This window comes from Oncorhynchus nerka, linkage group LG23 (genome assembly GCF_034236695.1).
Source record: "Oncorhynchus nerka isolate Pitt River linkage group LG23, Oner_Uvic_2.0, whole genome shotgun sequence".
In the NCBI taxonomy this organism is placed as follows: Eukaryota; Metazoa; Chordata; class Actinopteri; order Salmoniformes; family Salmonidae; genus Oncorhynchus; species Oncorhynchus nerka.
Window position 1 is genome coordinate 26,613,945 of NC_088418.1, and position 23,476 is coordinate 26,637,420.

Here is a 23,476-nt window from a genome sequence, read left to right on the forward strand (position 1 = left end):
AGTGGATACGGTGAACCACCTTGAATTGAATGAGGCTGTGTCTAGTGCTAAAAGGGGACGAGTGCACCCTGTGCAGCACAGATTCCCAGGCGTCTTTCCCAAGTTCCTCCCCCAAATCCTTTTCCCATCGAGTCTTTAAAGGCACCAAAGAAGGGTTCTGTAAGTCATGAATGATTGCATATACATCTGAAATTGCGCCCCTAGGAAGCTTGTTCAGCTCCAAGATGCTCTCTATAGCTGTATTCGCAGGCCTATTGGGAAATACAGGTGTGTTAGCCCTGACAAAGTTTCTAGTCCGGAGATAGCGGAAAAAGTGGGATTGGGGGAGATTGAACTTTTCCTGCAGCTGAGAAAAAGAGGCAAATGTATCATCAAATAATAATTGGGCTAGCGAGGAGAGGCCTAGTGAGTGCCAAAAGCCCCATCATTCAAAGATGGAGGAAATAAAATGTTCTGATTGATTGGGCCTGATAAAGAAAAGCCTCGGAGGTTAAAGGCTAAACGGAACTGATTCCAAATTTTAAGAGACTGCTTTACAATTGGGTTGACACACCTTTTGCCTAGGGACACTGGGAGAGACGAGCACAGCACAGAGGAAAGTGCTGCAGGTTTACACGATTCAGACTCCATCTGGACCCAGAGTGGTCTAGGGCCAGTAGGATCAGTCTGTGTGACAGGTTAAAGGACATATTCATAGCCTGTTATACATTGAAAAGTATTAGTAAGTTCATAGTATGTGAGGATCTTAAAACATCTAAGGTTAAAAAGATGCATTCAGTATTAGTTGATAGAGATTGATAACATTCATATAATTGTGTTAAAGTTAAAATCTGTCAAAGGGTACGAATTGTGAGAGTAATGTGTAAACGTTATATTGATTACTTTATTTTGTAGTGCATAAAAGTGTTAATCTGTGATCTACGAAATGTTCTTAATCTATGAGCCGGAGATCGATTGCTCTGGTCTCCACCCATATTCCTGGGGAATATCGCGGTCTTTTCTCATTGAACTATACGTTGAATTGAGAATACAACACCGTATCACTGTCGTGATTATTTCTCCCCTGTTTTCAGGTACTTTATTGATGATAAAAATAGTAATTTAAATGTTATAACTAGCGAACATGTCAAGAGTGTTTAAGGTGTGTTTTAGTAACGTCTTGAGGAAGTTAGAGTTAAGTTTGAAGAGAGTAATATTAGCCCTGCTCGGTTGAAGTGAAGGATAGCATCGTACTGAGAGTAGCTGCCATTTTATGTTGATTGTGAATGAACATGCGTGTTGGTAATAAGATATTTTGCTGTGTTATTTGTATAATGGGTTTTCTGTTATGTAATGTGTTACTTTTGTGAAATGATTGAACTATACGTTGAATTGAGAATACAACACCGTATCACTGTCGTGATTATTTCTCCCCTGTTTTCAGGGGCGTAACATTTTTGGAGGCTCCGCTGAGATTGCTGCTCAGATGTCCAGTTTCCACACCCTGGTCGCTGAATTCCGAGCCAGCTAAATCTCCACATAACAACTCAGGCAGGCTGCAGTGAGGAAAGTGTTGCTGTTCGAGGGAAGTTGGAAGTTAGTGGTTAAAGTACGTGTCAACTGAGGCCATTGATCGACCATCAGAGACAGTAAGGACCATCTAATTCAGAGTCAACTCCTGCACAGTAAAAGTTCCTCCTGTTCTGTCAACATGACAAGCGCCTTGGAAGAACTACAGGAAGAGGTAGTAGGAGAATTACACACCCTGACTAAAGACAAATTACTAGAGATATGTGATTTCCTTGAAATATCAGGCGAACAGAGAAGAGATGTTAAAGACAAATCCCGCATAGCATTAATGACTCGCATTATGATGTTCCTTGAAAGAGAGGAAGTCACAGAGTTAGAAGATGGCGGCATGTCGGAATTGCTCTGAAATTTGCAGCCCTCTGAAAATTTGGTAGAGCTAAACCCCCCAATGACCTAGGCTTCTGTAAATGTTTTCTACCAATCCGTGGTACCTTGCCATCCCAAATAAAATGCATGAATGTTTGATCCAGTGAAATAAAAAAAGATTTTGGAATAAAAATGGGTAAACATTGAAATAAATATAAACATTTGGGCAACACATTCATTTTAATGACATTAATCCTTCCGATAAGAGAAAGGGGTAGCGAATTCCAAAAAGTAAAAGATTGTTTCAATCTGTCTGCTAGAGCAACAAAGTTTTCCTGAAACAAATTGGAATATTTCCTTGTCACTTTTACTCCCAAGTAAGTGAATTGATCCCGGACAATCCTAAACTGAGAACTTGTAAAAGAGCACTTTAAAGCAGCCTTGTTTACCGGAAAAAGCTCACTCTTGCCTAGATTCAGCTTGTACCCTGAGATTGATCCAAACTTTTTAAGAACAGATAGGGCACGTGGCAATGAGGTATCGGGGTTGGAGATAAACAAAAGGAGGTCGTCAGCATATAGCGAGACTTTCTGCTCCCAGCCCGCCCTGATTATGCCTTGAATGGCATCATTAGAGCGTAGTGCAATGGCGAGAGGCTCGATTGCCAAAGCAAACAACAAGGGGGAGAGTGGGCAAACCTGTCTGGATCCGCGGTGCATGGGAAAATAGTCAGAGGACAAGTTATTAGTCCGTACCGAAGCCATGGGGGAAAAATAAAGAATCTTTATCCACGCAATGAATTTGGGGCCAAAGCCAAATCTATAAAGGGCAGCTGTTAGGTAATCCCACTCAACGCGGTCAAATGCTTTTTCGGCATCAAGTGAGACCACCACCTCCGGGTCCTCCGACGCTGGGGAGTACAGTATATTCATAAGGTGCCTAATATTGAAAAATAAATGCCTATTTCTCACAAAGCCAGTCTGGTCAGAGTGTATTACTTGGTGCAGCAAGCCTTCCGGATGGCTAAAAGCTTAGCTAGGATTTTGTAATCACAGTTTAAAAGCGAGATTGGGCGATAGGATCCACATTCCAGGGGGTCTTTGTTTTTCTTTAGTAGTAATGAAATTGAAGCCTGATAAAGACTAGGCGGTAGCTTTGAAGTATTGAGGCACTCTGCAAATAGTCGAGACAAGAATGGGCAAAGCAGACCAGAAAACGTCCTGTAAAATTCGGTTGGAAAACCGTCCGGACCCGGTTCTCCTCAAGCGTAAATTCTTCTTCTAGATAGTCATGGGAGTCTGTATCAATTGAAGGCATATTCAAGCCATTAAAGAAGGAGTCAATCAGCAAGGGGTCTTGAGGGGATTCAGAGGTGTATAGCGCAGAGTAAAATTGTTTAAATTGATAATTGATCTCTTTATGTATAACTGTGGTGGCACCAGACGGGGTCCTTATTTGTGGGATTAAACGTGAGGCCTCAGATTTACGGGTCTGATGCGCAAGGAGTTTACTGGCCTTGTCGCCTTGTTCATAGACTTTGTATCGAGCTCGCAAGAGTAACTGTTCAGCTTGCCTGGTAGAAAGCTCATCAAATTCAGATTGGAGTAGTTGGCGCTCTTTATGCAGATCAGAGGAAGGATCCGTAGCATACTTCTCATCCAGTGTGGCTATGGACTCGCTCAGGTCCTGTTAATAATGGGATATGATAAAGGGTGAGTCGGTCAAGGATCGATGCAGACAAGGTGGTAGATTGTACGACAAGCGACAGGTTTATTTCAGAGTGGAGATATATGGTACAGCGTATATACGGGCCCCTCTGTTAGCTCATCAGAGACTAGCAAAAAGGCCCTAGTTAACAATGGGTACAAGCTTCATATACAGAACAGAAAGTAGGTTGATATCTAGGAGATCAGATCTTCGGATTGGATCAGGCTGGGGTGTAGTCATCCGGCATTGGCTCTGTTGTCTGTCCGTCATCGTAGAATCCTGCCATGCCTGTTCTTGGTCGTCACACCATGTTCAGCTGAAAAGGAGATCTGGTGTGTGCGCTATCTTCAGTCACTAAGTCTAGGCTTTCTGCCAATCTGTGGGTGCCTTATCTGGGTGTCCTCGGCAGCTATGTGTGTACTGTATGTGCGTCGTCCCTGTCTTCTGGGGTCAGTGTGTAAAGTGTGTGCGTCCCTATCTTCAGGGGAGTTGTGGCCGAACTGCCGGCTAGCACCTGTGGCTAGGAGTATCCTGTTGTGACAGTGTTCTGGATGATTACAGTGAGTGTGTGTGTGAGAGATATCCTGTATGGGGCCCAACCTGTTTTACTATGTGTCTCAGCTATAGTAGTGTAATGTCACCTACATAGGAATTAGCAGTAATGTAATGTCACCTACATAGGAATTAGCAGTCCTCTACAAATCCCTCTCTTCACATCTACCCAGAGACGTGACACAACCTAACTAGATTCTGATACAAAAGAAAACTTTTCCCAAAGGGGCTATGAAAAAGGCACAACATTAAAAAGAAATGGATGTATATGTATTACCACCAAGTTCTCCACTCAATCCCACTATGTACTAAGTTGGCTACCAGCCACCTAGGAACTTACAACCCTCATTTAACAATTGCGGAGAACAACAGCTCTAAGCTATAAGTAAAATGTTTGTCCACATAAGCCAACCTTTTCCAGGCGGAAAAAGTTGTGATACCCTCTCTTCACATCTCCAAAGAGATGTGACACTCTCTAAAGGGTATTCTCCACCTCATCCTCAAACTCTGGCAGGTCATTAGCAAGCAGAGGATACATCTGGGAAGGGGAAGAAGGGTCAATAGCTCTGGAGATAACTCTAGCAGTAAGGGACCGGATACATGGAATGCAACCGCAGCCGCACAACACTAAAATGGCTGCAAAAACTAAAAGATGGGTCTCATGCTCCATACCGTTATCTCGCACCTGGCTCCTGTTATCTAACAAAAGACCGCTTGTTCTCGCAACCCCACGCTCTGAATGTGCCCTCCCTTCTGTATTTTCCCAGCATGAGAAAGTTCCATGGCCCTGATACTTTTAACAATGTTTCAAATCAGCTAGAGAACATAACACATACACACATCCACCCAAGGCAACAGCAGATAATATTCAATCATATATATGGTAATGGCTATAATGTAAAATAATCCCAAGGGTGTGAAATTTAAGTCCCCCTTTTGACACTCATTATCCTTTATTTCAGCAGTCATAGCATTTCATGAAAATAATAAAAAGTTTATTATTAATAACAAGTGATATATGTCTATTGTTATATGCGTTTCCCCCTTTTGTCACCCACAAGGGTGTCACTTATCAAAAACAGGATAAAACTTTATTGTTATTGACATGTAAGATGTAGGATAAAACTTTGGTCATGGAAAACAGAGGAAAGAATTATTAGAAACCATCTGGTCCTCCCAGCTACTCCTATCCTGTACCAGGTGGGCTCCTTGCCACCCAGGGACTCTAAACCTTTACAACAGGGAGAACAAACATACTGGAAAGAAAACCTATCATAAAAATTTATAACAAGGAACTGTGGTGGTGTAAAATTATTCTACTACCTCACCCACAGCATACCATGGGTCATCCTCAGTCAGTCCCATCCTCTCCTGAAAGCATGCTTCCGTATCGGCATCTCCAACTGGAGCATCAAGCAAAGGCAACATGCCTGAAGCCTTCACCATATCTGTAACATATTTCTTAGAACACGGTATGATGCAAGCAGCACATCACATCAATAACAAATAATACAAGAATTAGGGTCAGAAATCCAGTAACCATCATATCAGTGTACTTACCAAACCAGGCCAAGAGAACAGACTCCTCCACCCCCCCTGTGGACCTCATCTTATCAGATAGTGCATCAAGCCCGCCCTAGATATCATCTGGACTGGTATTATTAGGAATATACGTGCAACATTGTTTACCGAACATCTTGCAAACGTCCCCCTGACTGGCAAGAAGCATATCCAAGGCAAGTCTATTCTGTCTGGAAACCACAAATGTGGCCTCAAGCTGTTCAGACATACCAGTGAGTGCATCACGGGAGTAATTCACAAAACGCTGTTGATTATAGTAGATATAATTAATCCATGCAGTCTGTCTAGCATCCACCATGGCTGGACCCATAGTAGGTAGTAAGTGCCAGAGTCCATCATTCCTACCCAAGGCCTGAAACTCATGAGGAACCCCCACTGGCACACCCAACAGGTTAGTGTTTATGTCAACTACATTCTCTGAGCGCTATGTCTATGTCTCCCATGGGATGGAATGTTTTCAGGTCCCTTGGATACAGAACCCAACAGCTGTTCAGCAGTAACATCAACAATGGTCAGTGGAATTATCAAACTGGTCAGAGCACACGTACCTTGCCATTCTCCTCTAAGAATGGGTCTCAGCACTCTTGGCTCCACTCATCCACCTCACATCAGCCTGTAACTGGCCAAGTGGAATTAATGGTTATGTTACTACTGCAATCAGCTTCAGGCAATCCCCCATAATCAATGCCATTACCTGTACCCGTGATGCACTCTTAATTGCCCCCATATGCCTCAACACCCCAAGAGGCCCGATGAGGAGGTACTGCAGGAAACACAAGGCTCAAAGAGGAACAGAGGGTGGAATTGGGCTTAACCTGGTAAAAACTTCTCAGAATACACAACCACCCCTCTCCTTCTCCTACAGCAAATGGGTGTGTAGCCAGAACAGGTCTAGCATGACTACAAATAATGCAGTCCTTTCCTCTCAGGGTTTTAGCTGTGTACCTCATATAAGACAGCCACAAATTGTCCCTACTATCAAAACCAGTCTCAGTTCCTAATTGATCAATAGCCGAATAGTCTCTAACATTAATTACCTGAATGGTATTTTTAACACAGTGGTGGTAGAGGAGTGTGTCCGGTTACCTCTGGTCTTGGCAGTACCTTAATAGAAAACACACCCATCATGTCTGTCCTCGTCCTTTGTAGTCCGAGGGTGTGAGTGCCTGCATCAGAGAGCTTAATAGTTTTGATGGTTAGTAGGATTTCATCACCTTTACAAAGTTCAACATTGCTTCCAGGTTTCCCCATATCATGGAAAACCTATCCACCCTTGTGGGATCCCCCATGCTATAAGGATACCCTCTTCTCCAATCCTAGAACTGTCCGAAGTCGGTTATCATGTAATCTCTACTCTAACTTCTTGTCTATATTTACATTTACATTTAAGTCATTTAGCAGACGCTCTTATCCAGAGCGACTTACAAATACCCAGATCTAGGGATCTCTTATGCTTATTTTGGAACAAAATACACATCACTTAGCCAGAGCCAGACACATCCTCACTTCTATGAACAAAAACAGGGGTGATAGGACAGGTAGGGTTACTTCATTCGAGAGTTGGCCCCCGGAATTCTGTTAATTCCAGTTCTTCTCTCGAACACTGTTTTAATGTCCGACAGATATGAATCTGGGTAGCTCTTTCAGCTAGCTGTCACCAGGGGTCATCTATGGTCCCCAAGCCTCTGGGACTGGATTGAGTGACTTCACCTGTAGTTCACCTGTAATGCATAAAATCCTGGACATACAGGCTTGGTTAACAAACAATTTCTCATATGTTTTATCTGATTATATCTTTAACTTCTATGCCCAATTGTTAGCTTACATATTTTTTTATTTTTATTATTAGTTTCTTATCCAATCGGCCCCATCCTATCCTAGACCACATTTACCCATCCCCCTTTTGATACCTGGCTCTGCCCAGGTAACAACCTTACCTACTCTAAATCATGACTTAGGTAATATTAGTATATTATCCTTATGTCTGACATCATCATGAAGGAGCGCCCCCATCATTTTCCACATGTCCAACTCTCTCCCCTGTCTCCACTCAGCAACTGTTATCTTTGCCTGTCCTGCCCCCCCCCCTTTCCAAAACCTCTCCTCTGCTCTCTCCAACTTTCAAGGTCTCTGCAGTGCGGGCGGAGGGCCCCTCCGTCTGCCTTTTCCCCTATCTGTAAAATACCATGTCTCTGGGAACGTGAAAATCCCCTTAACCCAAACGTTTACTACAAAAACAAAACCTAATAATTATGATAATCCCCTCAAACTCAAATAATTTGTCTCGGTGTTTCATGTTTTATTCGTGTTTCTCCAAATTGTCTCCCCAAAAATACTTCTTAGATACCCAGCCATTAGACACACAAACAACTGTGATAAACGTGCACTGTCCCTTTAACATAAAAACCTCAGCCTGCAATCCCCTCTGCCTTTCATTGTTCCCCATAATGACAATAGATTCTAATGTTAGTATACCTTAACCTCCTGTTTAATTTCAGTGGTTTTATCTGAACAATCAAACCAAAATCAATAACCGGGAAGAACTTGTGTAAACTAATTAAAAGAACAAAATAAATCTACCTTATTTCTCAGCACTTGGTTAGAACACCACTCCCGTCTTACATCGACCACGCCCGTCGCCCCTTACCTAGTGTATATCTTATCTATTACTCAGTGGCTCAATTAATGTTTATCGTAAGTATGTTCAGATGTTGATTATGTAATTCTACAATATTAGTATAGTTCAAACCTCATAATATAACTCTACACACAGAATTTTATGTTAATAGAGTTGAACACCTTTTCCAACAGTCATGCACACCCCCCAATATTCTATGATATAACTCTCATCAGCAAGCCTGCGACTTTTTCAACATTCTCACCGGTACCAGCTCCACAAATCTTCTTTTACGCCCGTAAACTTCAATTTACACCAGACACATACAAATCTTCATTCTCCCCAGCAAGCAGACCAGTAGGAGATGCAATAGCCCCACCTTCTGTCCATTCTCTGTACAGCTTCTCACCCCGTCTCCTCCACTCCTTGCCCTCTCTGCCTTTATTTAATCCTAGAGTGGACTTCAGCGCTCTCAACACCTTTTCCATTTCCAACGACATTCCATGTACACTACAATACTGCCAACAACCCATGCCTTTACTGAAACCCAAGTGATACCCTTTCCCTACGGCTAAATCGGCCCCCAATTAGTTGGTGATCACTCGTTACCCACCACTCATACATGTAGTCCCAGACTATCCATTCAAGCTTTGGTGGCCACCCGTTACCCATCATTCATACATGTAGTAAGTGTTCTCTGTTACCACCTACCAGCCAGGCATACTAGTACATCCCATACACAATGCACCATTAAGTATGGTTGATCAATAATAAAATTGCAGTTGCCAATGGAGATATTACTTTCTCAACTATTTTCCAATCTCACACATCATTGTAGTTTAAATTTAGTAACTTACATCAAACAGGTGTCTCACAAAACTAAATTTGGATAACTCCAATGTGCAGAACTTTAGTTTTTCACAACAGGTGTCTGCTTACCCTTTTTATTTGACCGGTCAGGATTTGTGAGACACACCGTCCGACGACAGTACTGGCCAATCGGCTGGCACACCAATGTCCAGCGATGTCCTTTTACCAGACCACTTCGGGGTCACCATTTGTCATGTATTGTATATTTTAGTAAGTATATATGTATATTTTGACCAATTGAAATATATATTCAGACTATCTGAGTATACTTAGCCCGTCACTGGTAAATACCCGTGATGAATTCCTGGAGCCACGTACTCTGCCTTATCTCAGAGCTGCTCCCTCGTATATTCAGTTTGAGAAAAAACGCATGGGTTTGTATAGAGATCAATTCGACTATTTAGTCTCGATATTGAATATTGTGCTCAGATCTTATTTCAATTATACATCAGTCATTTTGTTCCTGATTATACATTTAACACAGAAGTCATAGGTACATACAACATAGAAGTTTCGGATTTATCAAATAACCCTTATTGAATTCTCTCTCTCTCTCTCTATCTAACCACCAACAATCTTAATGGAAACAATTACAAGCACATTGCATTTTAATATAAACAGTTACAAATAGACAAAACAAGACAAAACAACACGTTATATCTCTGACCCCTGAAAGCCGATCCTTATCAGCGAATCTCTTATCAGACTGGCCTAGACCGGGCCACAGGACAAAATTACAATTTGTCCCCCTCGGCGCCAGGTTTAATGAATAGTAGTTAACTATCCCCTTACTGATCTCTATTCCTGACCCCTATCGGAACTATCCTAGGCCTTTAAGTGATCTCTCATCATTGAAAGCTATCAGACTGTGCTGACCCCCTACTGATATCTCATCAATGATTTAGATCACCCGGTCGTCACCGGTTTGTCACCACATATATTCACTTTACTGTACTTTCAACTTGTCAGCAAATTATAAATTTACACAAGAATTCATACTCACTCGGTAATACTGATCAAAATTTAGACAAGACTATACGAAAATATGCAAAGTTTGATTTAACAGGTTTTGCTTACCTTGTTTGTGGTGCGCCTTGTGATCAGTTTACCGAGTTGAGCAGAATTGTTGTCCTCCCCCGAATTCCTTCACCTCTGTCCTCGGTGAATCGTCCTTTCACCCGCTCTCCCTCCCAAATCAACTCACTTTGATGGATCGTTATTAAACCATCCTCTGGCTACCATTTCTGTTAATAATGGGATATGATAAAGGGTGAGTCGGTCAAGGATCGATGCAGACAAGGTGGTAGATTGTACGACAAGCGACAGGTTTATTTCAGAGTGGAGATATCTGGTACAGCGTATATACGGGCCCCTCTGTTAGCTCATCAGAGACTAGCAAAAAGGCCCTAGTTAACAATGGGTACAAGCTTCATATACAGAACAGAAAGTAGGTTGATATCTAGGAGATCGGATCTTCGGATTGGATCAGGCTGGGGTGTAGTCATCCGGCATTGGCTCTGTTGTCTGTCCGTCATCGTAGAATCCTGCCATGCCTGTTCTTGGTCGTCACACCATGTTCAGCTGAAAAGGAGATCTGGTGTGTGCGCTATCTTCAGTCACTAAGTCTAGGCTTTCTGCCAATCTGTGGGTGTCTTATCTGGGTGTCCTCGGCAGCTATGTGTGTACTGTATGTGCGTCGTCCCTGTCTTCTGGGGTCAGTGTGTAAAGTGTGTGCGTCCCTATCTTCAGGGGAGTTGTGGCCGAACTGCCGGCTAGCACCTGTGGCTAGGAGTATCCTGTTGTGACAGTGTTCTGGATGATTACAGTGAGTGTGTGTGTGAGAGATATCCTGTATGGGGCCCAACCTGTTTTACTATGTGTCTCAGCTATAGTAGTGTAATGTCACCTACATAGGAATTAGCAGTAATGTAATGTCACCTACATAGGAATTAGCAGTCCTCTACAGTCCCGAAGTCGCTGGGAGCGAACTCTGTTTTGGTTGGCTGTATAAGAAATAATTTGGCCACGTAGGTATGCTTTGAGAGACTCCCATATGGTAGAGCAGGACATACCTGGTGTTGAATTAGTTTCTAGGAATAAGGTGATTTCAGAAGAGATGAAATTGACAAACTCCTTATCTGAGAGTAAAATGGGGTTGAGACGCCATTGATAACACATAGGAGGTCGCTGGGGAAACTCTAGTTCAAGCACTAATGGTGAATGGTCAGAGATAACAATACTCTCGTAAGTACACTGCCGAAGGTTAGGCAGAAGTTTTTTTGTCCAAAAAGAAGTAATCAATCCGGGAGTATGTTTGATGAACATGAGAATAAAAGGAATATTGTCTATCTGTAGGATGTAGGAAACGCCAGGCCTCAAACATAGCATATTTCTGAAGAAAGGATTGAATAAGTAGGGCACATTTAGATGGGCCTGTATTTGTTTGTGAGGACTTGTCAAGAACTGGGGACATTTTACAGTTGAAATCCCCCCTAAAATCAACAAATGAGAATCTAAATTGGGAATAGTAGACAGAAAGGAAGAAATGAAACTTGTGTCATCCCAATTGGGAGCATAAACACTAGCCAAAACAAGAGGGGTAGAAAACAGTTCACCGGTTACTATGACGTATCGTCCCTTAGGATCATCAATAACCTCAGAAGCTACAAAGGGAGTAGCTTTATCAACCAGAATAGCAGCACCTCTTGATTTACTATGAAAGTTCGAGTGGAACACTTGACCAACCCAGTCCTTACGCATCCTAAAATGCTCACCAGTCCTCAAGTGAGTCTCTTGTAGAAATGCAATATTTGCATTCAAACCCTTTAAGTGTGTCAACACCCTCTTACGCTTCACCGGGTTGTTAACCCCTTTGGTATTCCAAGAAATGTACTTGATCGTATTATTTTGGCCCCTCTGGGCATTACCGTTATTCAACCCTGTCATTAGAGCATAGAATGGAAAAGCAATGAGCGCCCAAAACCCCCAGAATAACTTGTCTCAGAGTAATAATGTACAGTGGTAAATGTTTGGAAAAAGTACAGAAAAAAAACTGATAAAAAAACTAAAAAGACAGAATGACAACATTAGAACTGAACAATTCAACCTGCCCCCCCCCCCCCATCCCAGACAATACCTCCCCAAACGAGGTACAAGCCTAAATAGAACATGTTCTCTTCGCACAGTATGTCTGTGAGAGTGCGGTCTTAAACCTAAACCCACAGTCCCGCTCTTTAAAGTCGCGTTTTGTTAGTGGATCAAGCAGCAAAAAGAAAGATTTGTATGTATTTTTTCAAATAAAAAAAGGCGAATCCCTTGTGCAAACGGAATGACAAAAGCACCACTTGTAGATGTATATAATTGTATTCCCAGTCTTATAACAGGCATTGAGAGGGAAAATACATTAAATGCATAAAGGCTCTCAGCCAAAAATCGAATTTGAAGTAAGGAAATCGTAGTAAGACAATCAAAAATAATAGTAATTATAATAGTAGTCTAGTTGAAGCTGAGACAGCTTACAACCAATACCAAAAAACTATGTGTGCGCAACGTTGAACGTTTGCTGGGCATAAATGACGCTCAAAACTTTTAAAATTAAAGTGAGGCCCCAAAAACCGTGTAAGCCTCGGGAGACATTTACTGTTAACTGGGTCAATGCAAACGGATGCAGTAAACAAATAACCAAAAATATTTTGAGTCACCGAGACAATGTGTAAACAAACGAAATAGGTGAGCGAGATAAGGCACGCACACTAGAAGATCAAAACATTAGATCACCTCAAATAAGCCTGAATAGTTTCACCAACTATACAAGACTAGCCTATTATGTCTAAGCATAATTGTACCACAAGTGGGTTACTTACTATCCACAGTACGCAAGCAACAGTTGCTGAACTGTGAGCATATTCAAGACTTCTTGATGTGACGTTGAATGTGAGCCAGAGCCTCATCCGGAGATTCAAATGTGTGGTCTTTACCCTCGTGAGATATCCATAAACGGGCCAGGAATCGCAGTCCATACTTCACACTTGGATGGTCCCGAAGTACTCGTTAGGCCTGTCCGAAAGCTGTGCGCTGCCTGGAAACAGTGGAGGAGTAGTCCTGGTAGATGGAAAAGCTCTGTCCTTGAAAGCTCAGAGTGGTATTGCGGGCTCGTCGGAGGATCTCCATCTTCTCATGAAAAAAGTGCACTCGAAGAATTATGTCACGGGGCCTCTCCCCATCCCGGGGCTTTGGGCGCAGCGACCGGTCAGGGGCTTTTCATCTAAGGCAAGAACATCCTTCAGCAGCCCCGAAACGAAATCCGTGGCGCGATGCATTTCGGAGGACTCTGGGACCGATACAAGTCTCAGATTATTGCGGCGAGAGAATCCCTCTAGACTCACGCAGCTCTCCTTCACCTTTTTCAAATCCGCAGCTAGGCGTTTAACTTCAGCCTCCAGGGATGTAGTTAAATCGGAGACATTAGTAGCGGAGGCCTCCAGTGCCGCAATCGTTGTAGTATGTGACGCAGTTGTTGTTTTGAGTAATGTGATTGCTGGCACAGTCTCGTTCCGCAGGATGGTTAAATCTGCTTTTAAAGTATCAGAAACCTCCTGTATTCTGGCCTCAATCATAGCAACCACCTGTGTTTTCATTTCAACTATCTCAGAGCGTAGTAGTTTGATGGCCTCGAGAATGTTCATTTCAGCATCGCCAGGCCAAGACACGCCCCCGGTTAAAGTGTGCCTCCCCGGGCCCTCAGACTCAGGAGAGGCCGGGTTTTCTCAAAGTCATGCTTTTGGCCTTATGTTTGGTCGACATGCTGACATTCGGAAGCAAAGTAGTCTTGTTTTTTACGGCAAGGGATCACCAAATTAATATTTGAAAATAAATACGGTTCTGCTGCAGAATTCACATAAACTTTAAGAATACCACGGGAGCAAATGGAAAACACGTCAGTCGCACATGGCGTCCCCTACCATCCCCAACTGGGACATTTTCAGCTTCCAGGAATTGTGTACAGATTCTTGCAACATAGGGCCATGCATTATCATGCTGAAATATGAGGTGATGGCAGTGGATGAATGGCATGACAATGAGCCTCAGTATCTTGTCTCTGTGCATTCAAATTGCCGTTGATAAAATGCAATTGTGTTCATTGTCCGTAGCTTATGCCTGCCCATACCATAACCCCACCGCCACCATGGGACACTCTGTTCACAACGTGCCATCAGCAAACCACTCACCCACATGACGCCATACAAACTGTCTGCCATCTGCCCGGCACAGTTGAAACTGAGATTCATCCGTGAAGAGCACACTTCTCCAGCGTGCCAGTGGCCTCAAAGATGAGCATTCCTAGAACTGCCGTCAGGTCAAGACCCTTGTGATAACGAGGAGCATGCAGAGACGGTTTCTGACAGCTTGTGCCAAAATTCTTCGGTTGTGCAAACGCACAGTTTCATCAGCTGTCTGAGCTGTCTGGATAGCTGGTCTCAGACGATCCTGCAGGTTAAGGAGCTGGATGTGGAGGTGATGGGCTGGCGTGGTTACATGTGGTCTGCGGTTGTGAGGATGGTTGGACATACTGCCAAATTCTCTAAATCAACATTGGAGGCGGCTTATGGTAGAGAAATTAACATTAAATTCCTTGGCAACCGCTCTGGTGGACATTCCGGCAATCAGCATGCCGATTGCAAGGTGCACCTTGTTCTGTAATGAGCAAGCTGTTTAATCAGCTTCTTGATATGCCAGGGCTTGGGGGTAGAAGAAGCTGTTTAGAAGCATCTTGGACCTAGACTTGGCGCTCCGGTACCGCTTGCAGTGTTGTAGCAGAGAGAACAGTCTATGACCAGTGTGGCTGCAGTCTTTGACAATTTTTAGGGCCTTCCTCTGACACCGCCTGGTATAGAGGTCCTGGATGCCAGGTAGCTTTGCCCCAGTGATGTACTGGGCCGTACGCACTACTCTCTGTAGTGCCTTGCGGTTGGAGGCCGAGCAGTTACCATACCAGGCAGTGATGCAACCAGTCAGGATGCTGTCGATGGTGCAGCTGTAGGATCTGAGGACCCATGCCAAATCTTTTCAGTCTCCTGAGGGGGAAAAGGTTTTGTCGTGCCCTCTTCAAATCAGTCTCTATTTGTGTCCTTGGTCAGAGCCTAACATATGGAATGTTCTTATAAAAGTTTCCTAGCCATGAAGTTACCAAGTGTCCATATTTTATTCCTTTACCCTCATTTTTACAGTTAGGAAAACAACTAAATCTGGCAAGACTGCAAAGAAACAAGCAAGTAAAGGACACAATACAGAATTTAAGCCATGCTCTAAAAAATGCTGTGTTAAAAACAACCTAAATATAGGACATAACACATGCTGGGTTATCTTGGCCCAGTTGGGTTGTTATGATTACTCAAACATGGGTAAATGTAAGCATTAATTGTTTTTATAACCATCAGTTTGGTTGAGCCAGCATCTGGATATTTTTTTAATGAAATCCATTGGTTAATTTCAGGTGTGGCTCATTAGGGTTTTTTAAATTTTATTTTATGAAACCTTTATTTAACTAGGCAAGTCAGTTAAGAACAACTTATTATTTACAATGACGGCCTACCACAAGGAAAAAGACCTCCTGTGGGGACGGGGGCTGGGATTATTATTTTTAATTAAAAAATAAAAATAACATGTAAATATAGGACAAAACACACATTACAACAAGAGAGACAACACTACATAAAGAGAGACCTAATGGTAGCAACAAAACATGGTACAAACACTATTGGGCACAGACAACAGCACAAAGGGCAAGGAGGTAGAGACAACAATACATCACGCAAAGCAGCCACAACTATCAGTAAGAGTGTCCATGATTGAGTCTTCGAATGAAGAGATAAAGAGAAAACTGTCCAGTTTGAGTGTTTGTTGCAGCTCGTTCCAGTTGATAGCTGCAGCGAATTGAAAAGACGAGCGACCCAGAGATGTGTGTGCCTTGGGGACCTTTAACAGAATGTGACTGGCAGAACGGGTGTTGTATGTGGTGGATGAGGGCTGCAGTAGATATCTCAGATAGGGGGAGTGAGGCCTAAGAGGGATTTGTGAGTCAGCATTAACCAGTTGTGTGGCTTTGAGAATTATTTTTGGCCACCCACAATGTCATTCCTGTTCATCATGTTAAGTTTGTACGCGGCAAAGTTAAATTTTCCTTTAATATTTTTGCACATTAGAATATATACATCTATAACATTATTATTTACGTATCCCAACATTGAGCTATGCATAGGCTCTTGAGAAACTCATACACTTGTGTAAGCCTCATTAAAGTTTCAATAGTGTCAGTGTTCAACCGTAACATGTGCTAACAACAGAACAGATGAACCAGAATTACATTTACACTCACGGGTGGTCAAAAAGAACGATCTGAAAGCCACGCCCCTACTAAGCTACACCTCCAGTTTTATCATCTGACCCGCTGGGTCATATGTCAATAACTCAGCACCCAGCATCAATAACCCAGCCGTTTTTAAGAAAACAACCCAACTAAGTGACCCCCCCCAACCCAGCGTTTATTAGAGTGTAGAACAGATATTCATTTTGATTAGTATAATGAGTAAATGTGTTGCACATTGATGTCAAATTCCTCTTATTCCCGTTTGACATTTTCTCTTCCCTCTAGTCACAGAGAAAGTACCTGTCTATGACACCCAATATTCCAGAGCCAACATGCCGCGCTTCTAAAACATAAGGATGTGCACCGTTTTCAGCAAATGTTTTCAAATATGGAATAATATGAATGCATTTGCCTCATTTTTCTTTCATCTAGACTGGATCAACCTGTCTCTGAATGACGAGACAGCCAATAGGATGCTGTGGATTTCTGAGGACAGGGCCAAGGTGTCTCGTAGGGGAGATGATATCATGTGAACCGTCCTGGACAGTCCAAAAATATATGCATACTCCCTTCAGGTAACTCTTTCTTCCTATTTATTTTACTAGGCAAGTCAGTTAAGAACAAATTCTTATTTTCAATGACGGCCTAGGAACAGTGGGTTAACTGCCTCTTCAGGGGCAGAACAACAGATTTGTACCTTGTCAGCTCGGGGGTTTGAACTTGCAACCTTCCGGTTACTAGTCCAACACTCTAACCACTAGGCTACCCTGCCGCTCCTAAAGCGCATGGGTTTCCTCACAATGCTCGCGCTGCAGTATAATGCACATATTATAGCACATGAATACACGTTTGCATAGTGTTATTTTTATATTACCCTTATCACGAACAGCACTGTTGTCTTCTCTATCATCGTATCTATCTTCCTCTTACAGGGGATTTGGGGCTTTAGGGGCTACTGGGAGGTGGAGTACACATGATGGGTGGTCATCGGCACCACATATGAAGGAGCAGGGAGGCGAGGAGGGTCAATGCTGGGACGCCCAGTGGCTTGGGGAAGAATGAGGAATTATTGCGCTTGTGTTGGTCCGGCTCCTGCTACCAGATGTGCTTCAAAGCGAGGATCAAGGACACCTGGGACATCCCACAGTGCTCCACCTTTGGTGTGTATGTCGACCTGCTTGCCGGCGTCATGAGCTTCTACCTCGTGGAAGAAGGGAAAGAGGGAGAGGAGAAGAAGGTGAAGCTGCTTAATAGACTTGAGGGCCCTATTAAGGATAAGATTCTGCCAGAGTTCTGGGTTGGGGTGCAGTCTTCCTGCATGATACTGAAGAAACCAGAATAATTTTCTAAGGGGGAAGTTCATTAGTAATACGTTTTAAAAAAGTTTTATAAAACGACAGGGGGTAGTCACGACAAATGTTACATTTGTGATATCTTGTATTACACAGGTGAAAGGTTTAAACAAAGAAAGGGAGAATATAAGGTGTTTTGAAAAGACCCTAAACTCTAGAAAAGGGACTTAAAAGCTTTGGGAAAACAAGGATTGGAGGATGAGCTTATACAGGAGAAGAAAAGCTGGTCTTGAGTTAGATTTGTAGTCACGAATTGGGGAATACCTGAGCTCAGCATTTTCCAACTCGGTCGTCGTGACCCCAAGGGGTGTACATTTAGGTTTTTGCTCTAGCCCTACACAGCTAAATAATTAACTCATCAAGTTCAGATGATTTGAATCAGCTGTATAGTGCTTGGGCAAAAACCAAAACGTGCAGCCCTTGGGGTCCCCAGGACGGAGTTTGGGAAATGCTGCCTTAGCTAATGGTTGAGACAAAAACATCATGACGCGTGTTGTGCATGAAGAATTTAAACTCCTGCAAAGGCCTCTGAGCTTAAATAGCTTCTAGCCTAGTTTTTATAGCTTCTCGGCTATTTTTGGTCTCTTACTGTATCCGTACGACACTGTTGCACCATTTTCTATGTGAATATATTTATGAATGTGGTGATTGTTCTCAATTTATTTCTGTATAAAGTGTTCATTTCTATGATTGCAATGCTTTTATCCTGGTTAATTTGAGTCTTGATACAACAAAAAATTGGTGTGTGTCCATAAGTTAAGCATAAGTGCAAATAAGGTACTTGTAAATTGCTGATCACTCAAATACATTGAATTTTGTAATATAATTATTGTATGTCAATTTCTAAAAAGTCTATCAAATGAACTACTCATATTTCATGATGAAACAAAAGCTAATTATATGCACATAGTTAAAGCTTCAAAAGTGGACACTTAAAATAGTCACCAAACTTTCAGCCAGAGAGTAAAAATTATCTCAAATTATCACAAGAAAGGTACTTAAATCAGACATACAATACAACACATTTGACGGAATTTTACACAATACCTGCTAGTCTTTATTCTGGCTCTGCACTGCACTCATCTACATCAGTGATTGATTGTACAGACTCACCTGGATATCCCTAGCCCCAAAATAAATGACTATTCCTTAATGAGGAAAACTTATGTGACCTACAGTATGAGAACTCGAGGTCCTCACGCCCGAGAAACCCTCTAAAACAGGGATGGGCAACTTTGAAAATCTGAACTCAATGTAAAATTGGCTCGGGGGGTTGTGTACCTTTTTCTATAAAGCCCCACAGTGGAGCTGTCATAAATACCCATAAAACCTAGCGGTCAAACGGAAGTGTTCCAATCGTTTTTCCGCCATTTATTTTCACCACAGGGGATTTTAGATACACTTGAAATTAGGGCCGTGTAGGCTTACCCTGGCGTGACATTTTTAATTGGGGGGGGTAAGCCTACACAAAACACAGCCCTTATTTGAAGTGTTATACCCCATGACTTATTCCACATCTTTTTGTGTTACAGCATGAATTCAAATGGATTAAATTGATTTTGTTCCCCACCCATGCACACAATACTCCATATTGCCATGTTTTAGAAATGTATGCAAATGTGTTGAAAATGAAATACAGAAATATGTCATTTATATAAGTATTCACACCCCCAGAGTCCAGACTTTGTAGAAGCAGCTTTGGTGGTGATTACAGCTTTGAGTCATCTTGGGTATGATTGTCAGCTTTTCACATCTGAACTATTTTTTGGGCGGTGAACAGCAAGTTCCAAGACTTTCCACAGATTTTTTAATGGAATTCAAGTGTGGGCTTTGGCTGAGCCACTCAAGGACTTTCACATTCTTTGTTCTGAAGCCGTTCCAGTGTTGCTTTGGCTGTATGCTTGGGGTCATTGTCCTGTTGGAATGTAAATCTTCCTCCACTCTAAGGTTATTTGCACTCTGAAACAGGTTTTCATCAAGGATTTGCCTGTATTTGTCTGCTTTCATTGTTCCCTATATCCTTACCAGTCTCCCAGTCCGTACCAATGAAAAGCATTCCCCATAGCATGATGCTGCCACCATTCTTCACAGTAGGGATGGTGTTAGATGGGAGATGAGCTGTGCCTGGTTTTCTCCAGACATAGCGCTTTGCATTCCGACCAAAGAGCTACATTTATGTCTCACCAGACCACAGAATCTTTTGCCTTATGCTCTCAGAGTCCAGGACTGGCTTCCGTCTGGCCACTCTCCCATAAAGCCCGGATTGGTGTTGTAATTCTGTCAGGTTCTCCCATCTTAGCCAAGGAACCTTCTGTCAGAGTGGTCATTTGGTTCTTGGTCAACTCTCTGACCAAGGTCCTTCTTGCCCTGTTGCTCAGTTTGGTCAGACGGCCAGGTCTAGGCAGAGTCTGGGTAGTTCCACATTTCTTCCATTTCCCAACGATGGAGAACACTGCTCTTGGAAACTTTCAACACACTAGAAATGATTTCATACCCTACCCCAGATATACGTATGCCTCATCACAATTTTATCTTTTGGATCTATGGACAGTTCCTCAGACTTCATGGGATAGTTTCTGTTCTGACATGCACTGTCAACTGTGGAACCTTATATAGACAGGTGTGTTTCTTTCTAAATCACGTCCAAACAATTGAATTGGCCACAGGTGGACTCCAATCAAGTTGTAGTGACGTCTCAAGGATGATCAAAGGATATTGGATGCACCTGAGCTCAATTTGCAGTGTAAAAGCAAAGGGGTGTGAATAATTATGTAAATGAGATATTTCTGTATTTCATTTTCAATAAATTTGCAAAAATGTCTGAAAATATGTTTTTACTTTGTCATTATGTGGTATTGTGTGTAGATGGGTGAGAACAACAATATATGTAATCAATTATAAATACAGGGTGCAACACAGCAAAATGTCAAGGGGTATGAATACTTTCTGAAGGCACTGTATGTCAAGTATGACTGTTATTTACCAGTAATAAAGTGAATAGTGTCTTGGTTGAGCAGTTTAACAAATAGTATATAAGTAGTACAGTAGTGGTTACTGTGTGTGTGTGTGCGTGTGTGCGTGCGTGTGTGTGTGCGTGCGTGCGTATTCTTGTGTGTGTGTTTATGTGAATGTATGTGTATGTGTATGTAGGGTTGGATGTGTGGAGAGTCAATGCAAATAGTCTCTAAGGTGCAGATAAATAGCAGATCTGAGCAGGTAGACAGCTAAGGTTAGCTGTTCAACAGTGTAGTAGAAGCTGTCCTGGAGCCTGTTTCTCCGGTACCGTCTGCCAGATGGTAATGGGGTGAACAGTCTGTTGCTCGAGTGACTGAAGTCCTTAAAAAATCTCCTGGCGTAAACATCCTGAAGGGCTGGCAGCTCGTCCCCCACTGATGTACTGGGCCATCCACACCACCCTCTGTAGAGCCTTGTGGTTGAGTGCGCTTTGCAAATGCCATATCAGACCATGATGCAGCCAGACAAGATGCTCTCAATGGTGAATCTGTAAAAGTTATTGGGGATCTGAGGTGCCATGTCACATTTCTTCAGTTGCCTGAGGTAGAAGAGGCACCGTTCAACCTTCTTTAACAGTGTCTGTTTGATGGGTCCATGTCAGGTCTCCGGTAATGTGCTTGCGGAGGAACGTTAAGCTTTTGACCCTCTCCACTGAAGCCCTGTCGATGTGAATGGTTGATTCGACTGTGTTGTTATTGTTGTTGTTGATTACTCTAAGCAGGAAGTCACCCGCTGTGTATGATGGTGTCCTATAACTGACTCTACCTTTAAGGAACATCACTGTTCACCCAGTAATGCCTAATCCGCTCACCAAGCGCTAACTAACTGCAAAGAACCCATCGTGAGATGCACACTGCATATAAACAGCTTTAAAGCACTTGGTTTAGTAAAAGTTATTTGGATCAGTGGGTTGGAATTGTGTTCCCCACAAGACTACAGAATTATCCAATCCAACACATCACAAATAATACAGTCCAAATAATACAATACAGGCCAGTTTATTAGGTACACCAGACCCGTTCACAGAAATGGTTCGCTCTTACACACAGCCTTGGCTTGCTAAATAAAGCAGGCAGACAGGCATTGAGGCATTCAGTTACTGTTCAATTGAACAGTAGAATGGGAAAAACGAGTGCCCTAAGCGATTTTGAGCGTGGTATGATAATCCGTGCCTGGTGCGCCGGTTCCAGGCCAGCCTCCTGGGCTTTTCAGACATGACAAGTGTCTACGGTTTACCGAGAATGGCGCAACAAACAAAAAACACCCAGTCAGCCGCAGCCCTGTGAGGGAAAACAGCTCGTTGATGAGAGGTGGAGGAAGAACAGGAGGCTTACAGGAGGGCAACAAACGGCCAAATAATAGTACAACAGTGGTGTGTGCAGAACTGCATCTCGGAGCGCACAACTCGTCGGCCCTTGTCACAGATGGGCTATTGCAGCAGACGACCACACCGGGTTCCACTCCAACAGCTCAAAACAAGAAGAAGTGGCTCCAGTGGGCACACAATCACCAAAACTGGACAATTGAGGAGTGGAAAAACATTGCCTGGTCCGACGAATCGCGGTTCCCGTTGCGTCATGCTGATGGCAGAGTCAGGATTTGGCGTAAACAGAATGAGTCCACGGCCCTAACCTGCCTGGTGTCAACGGTATAGGCAGGTGGCGGTGGTGGAATGGTGTGGGGAATGTTTTCCTGGCACACAGTTCCATTGATACCAATTGAGCAACGTTTCTATGCCCCAGAGAATTCAGTCTGTTCTGGAGGCAAAGGCAGGTCCGACCCGGTACTTGACTGGTGTACCTAATAAACTGACCACTGAGTGTACATACTGTATGTGCAATTAACACCTACTTAAGTACATAGAGGTGAGCCATACAGTAGTCCCGTTATAATGAGATTTAGGCTACTGTGTGTTAGTGTGACAGTAGCACCCTTATGACAGGAAAAACAACATTGTTGATCTAAGAATAAGGGTTCATTAATTCCAGAGCCGTACATATGTGTGCCTGTATGTGTGAGCGTGTTTTAGTGGTAACTCAAAGCCCATGCATTGATAGGTAACACGTATGACATGAAACACAGCCCTGGAAGCTCATAAATATACCATGCATTCGGGAAGTATTCAAACCCCTCAACATTTTCCACATTTTACAGCCTTATTCTAAAATGGATTAAATAAAAAACAGATCCTCATCAATCTACACACAATACCTCATAATGACAAAGCAAACCCAGGTTTTTAGACATTTTTACACAAAAACAAAACAAAACAAAGAAATACCTTATTTACATAAGTATTTAGACCCTTTGCTATGAGACTCGAAATTGAGCTCAGGTGTATCCTGTTTCCATTTATCATCCTTGAGATGTTTCTACGACTTGATTGGAGTCCACCTGTGGTAAATTAAATTCATTGGACATGATTTGGAAAGGCACACACCTGTCTATATAAGGTCCCACAGTTCACACTGCATGTCAGAGCAAAAACCAAGCCACGAGGTTGAAGGAATTGTCTGTAGAGATCTGAGACAAGATTGTGTC

General features: G+C 42.8%; 1 long non-coding RNA gene across 2 annotated transcripts; it reads left to right on the top strand.

Annotated features, from left to right (window-relative positions):
- The first annotated feature begins 650 nt into the window (after window positions 1–650).
- LOC115106192 (uncharacterized) lies at window positions 651–18,566 on the top strand. 2 transcript variants are annotated; one of them, XR_010460676.1, is made up of 3 exons: window positions 651–1,723; window positions 17,001–17,143; window positions 17,501–18,566. It is a non-coding gene; the product is annotated as an uncharacterized LOC115106192 (long non-coding RNA). The 2 variants fall into 2 exon arrangements; XR_003859996.2 differs by having other exon boundaries at window positions 652–1,628.
- Window positions 18,567–23,476: the final 4,910 nt, after the last annotated feature.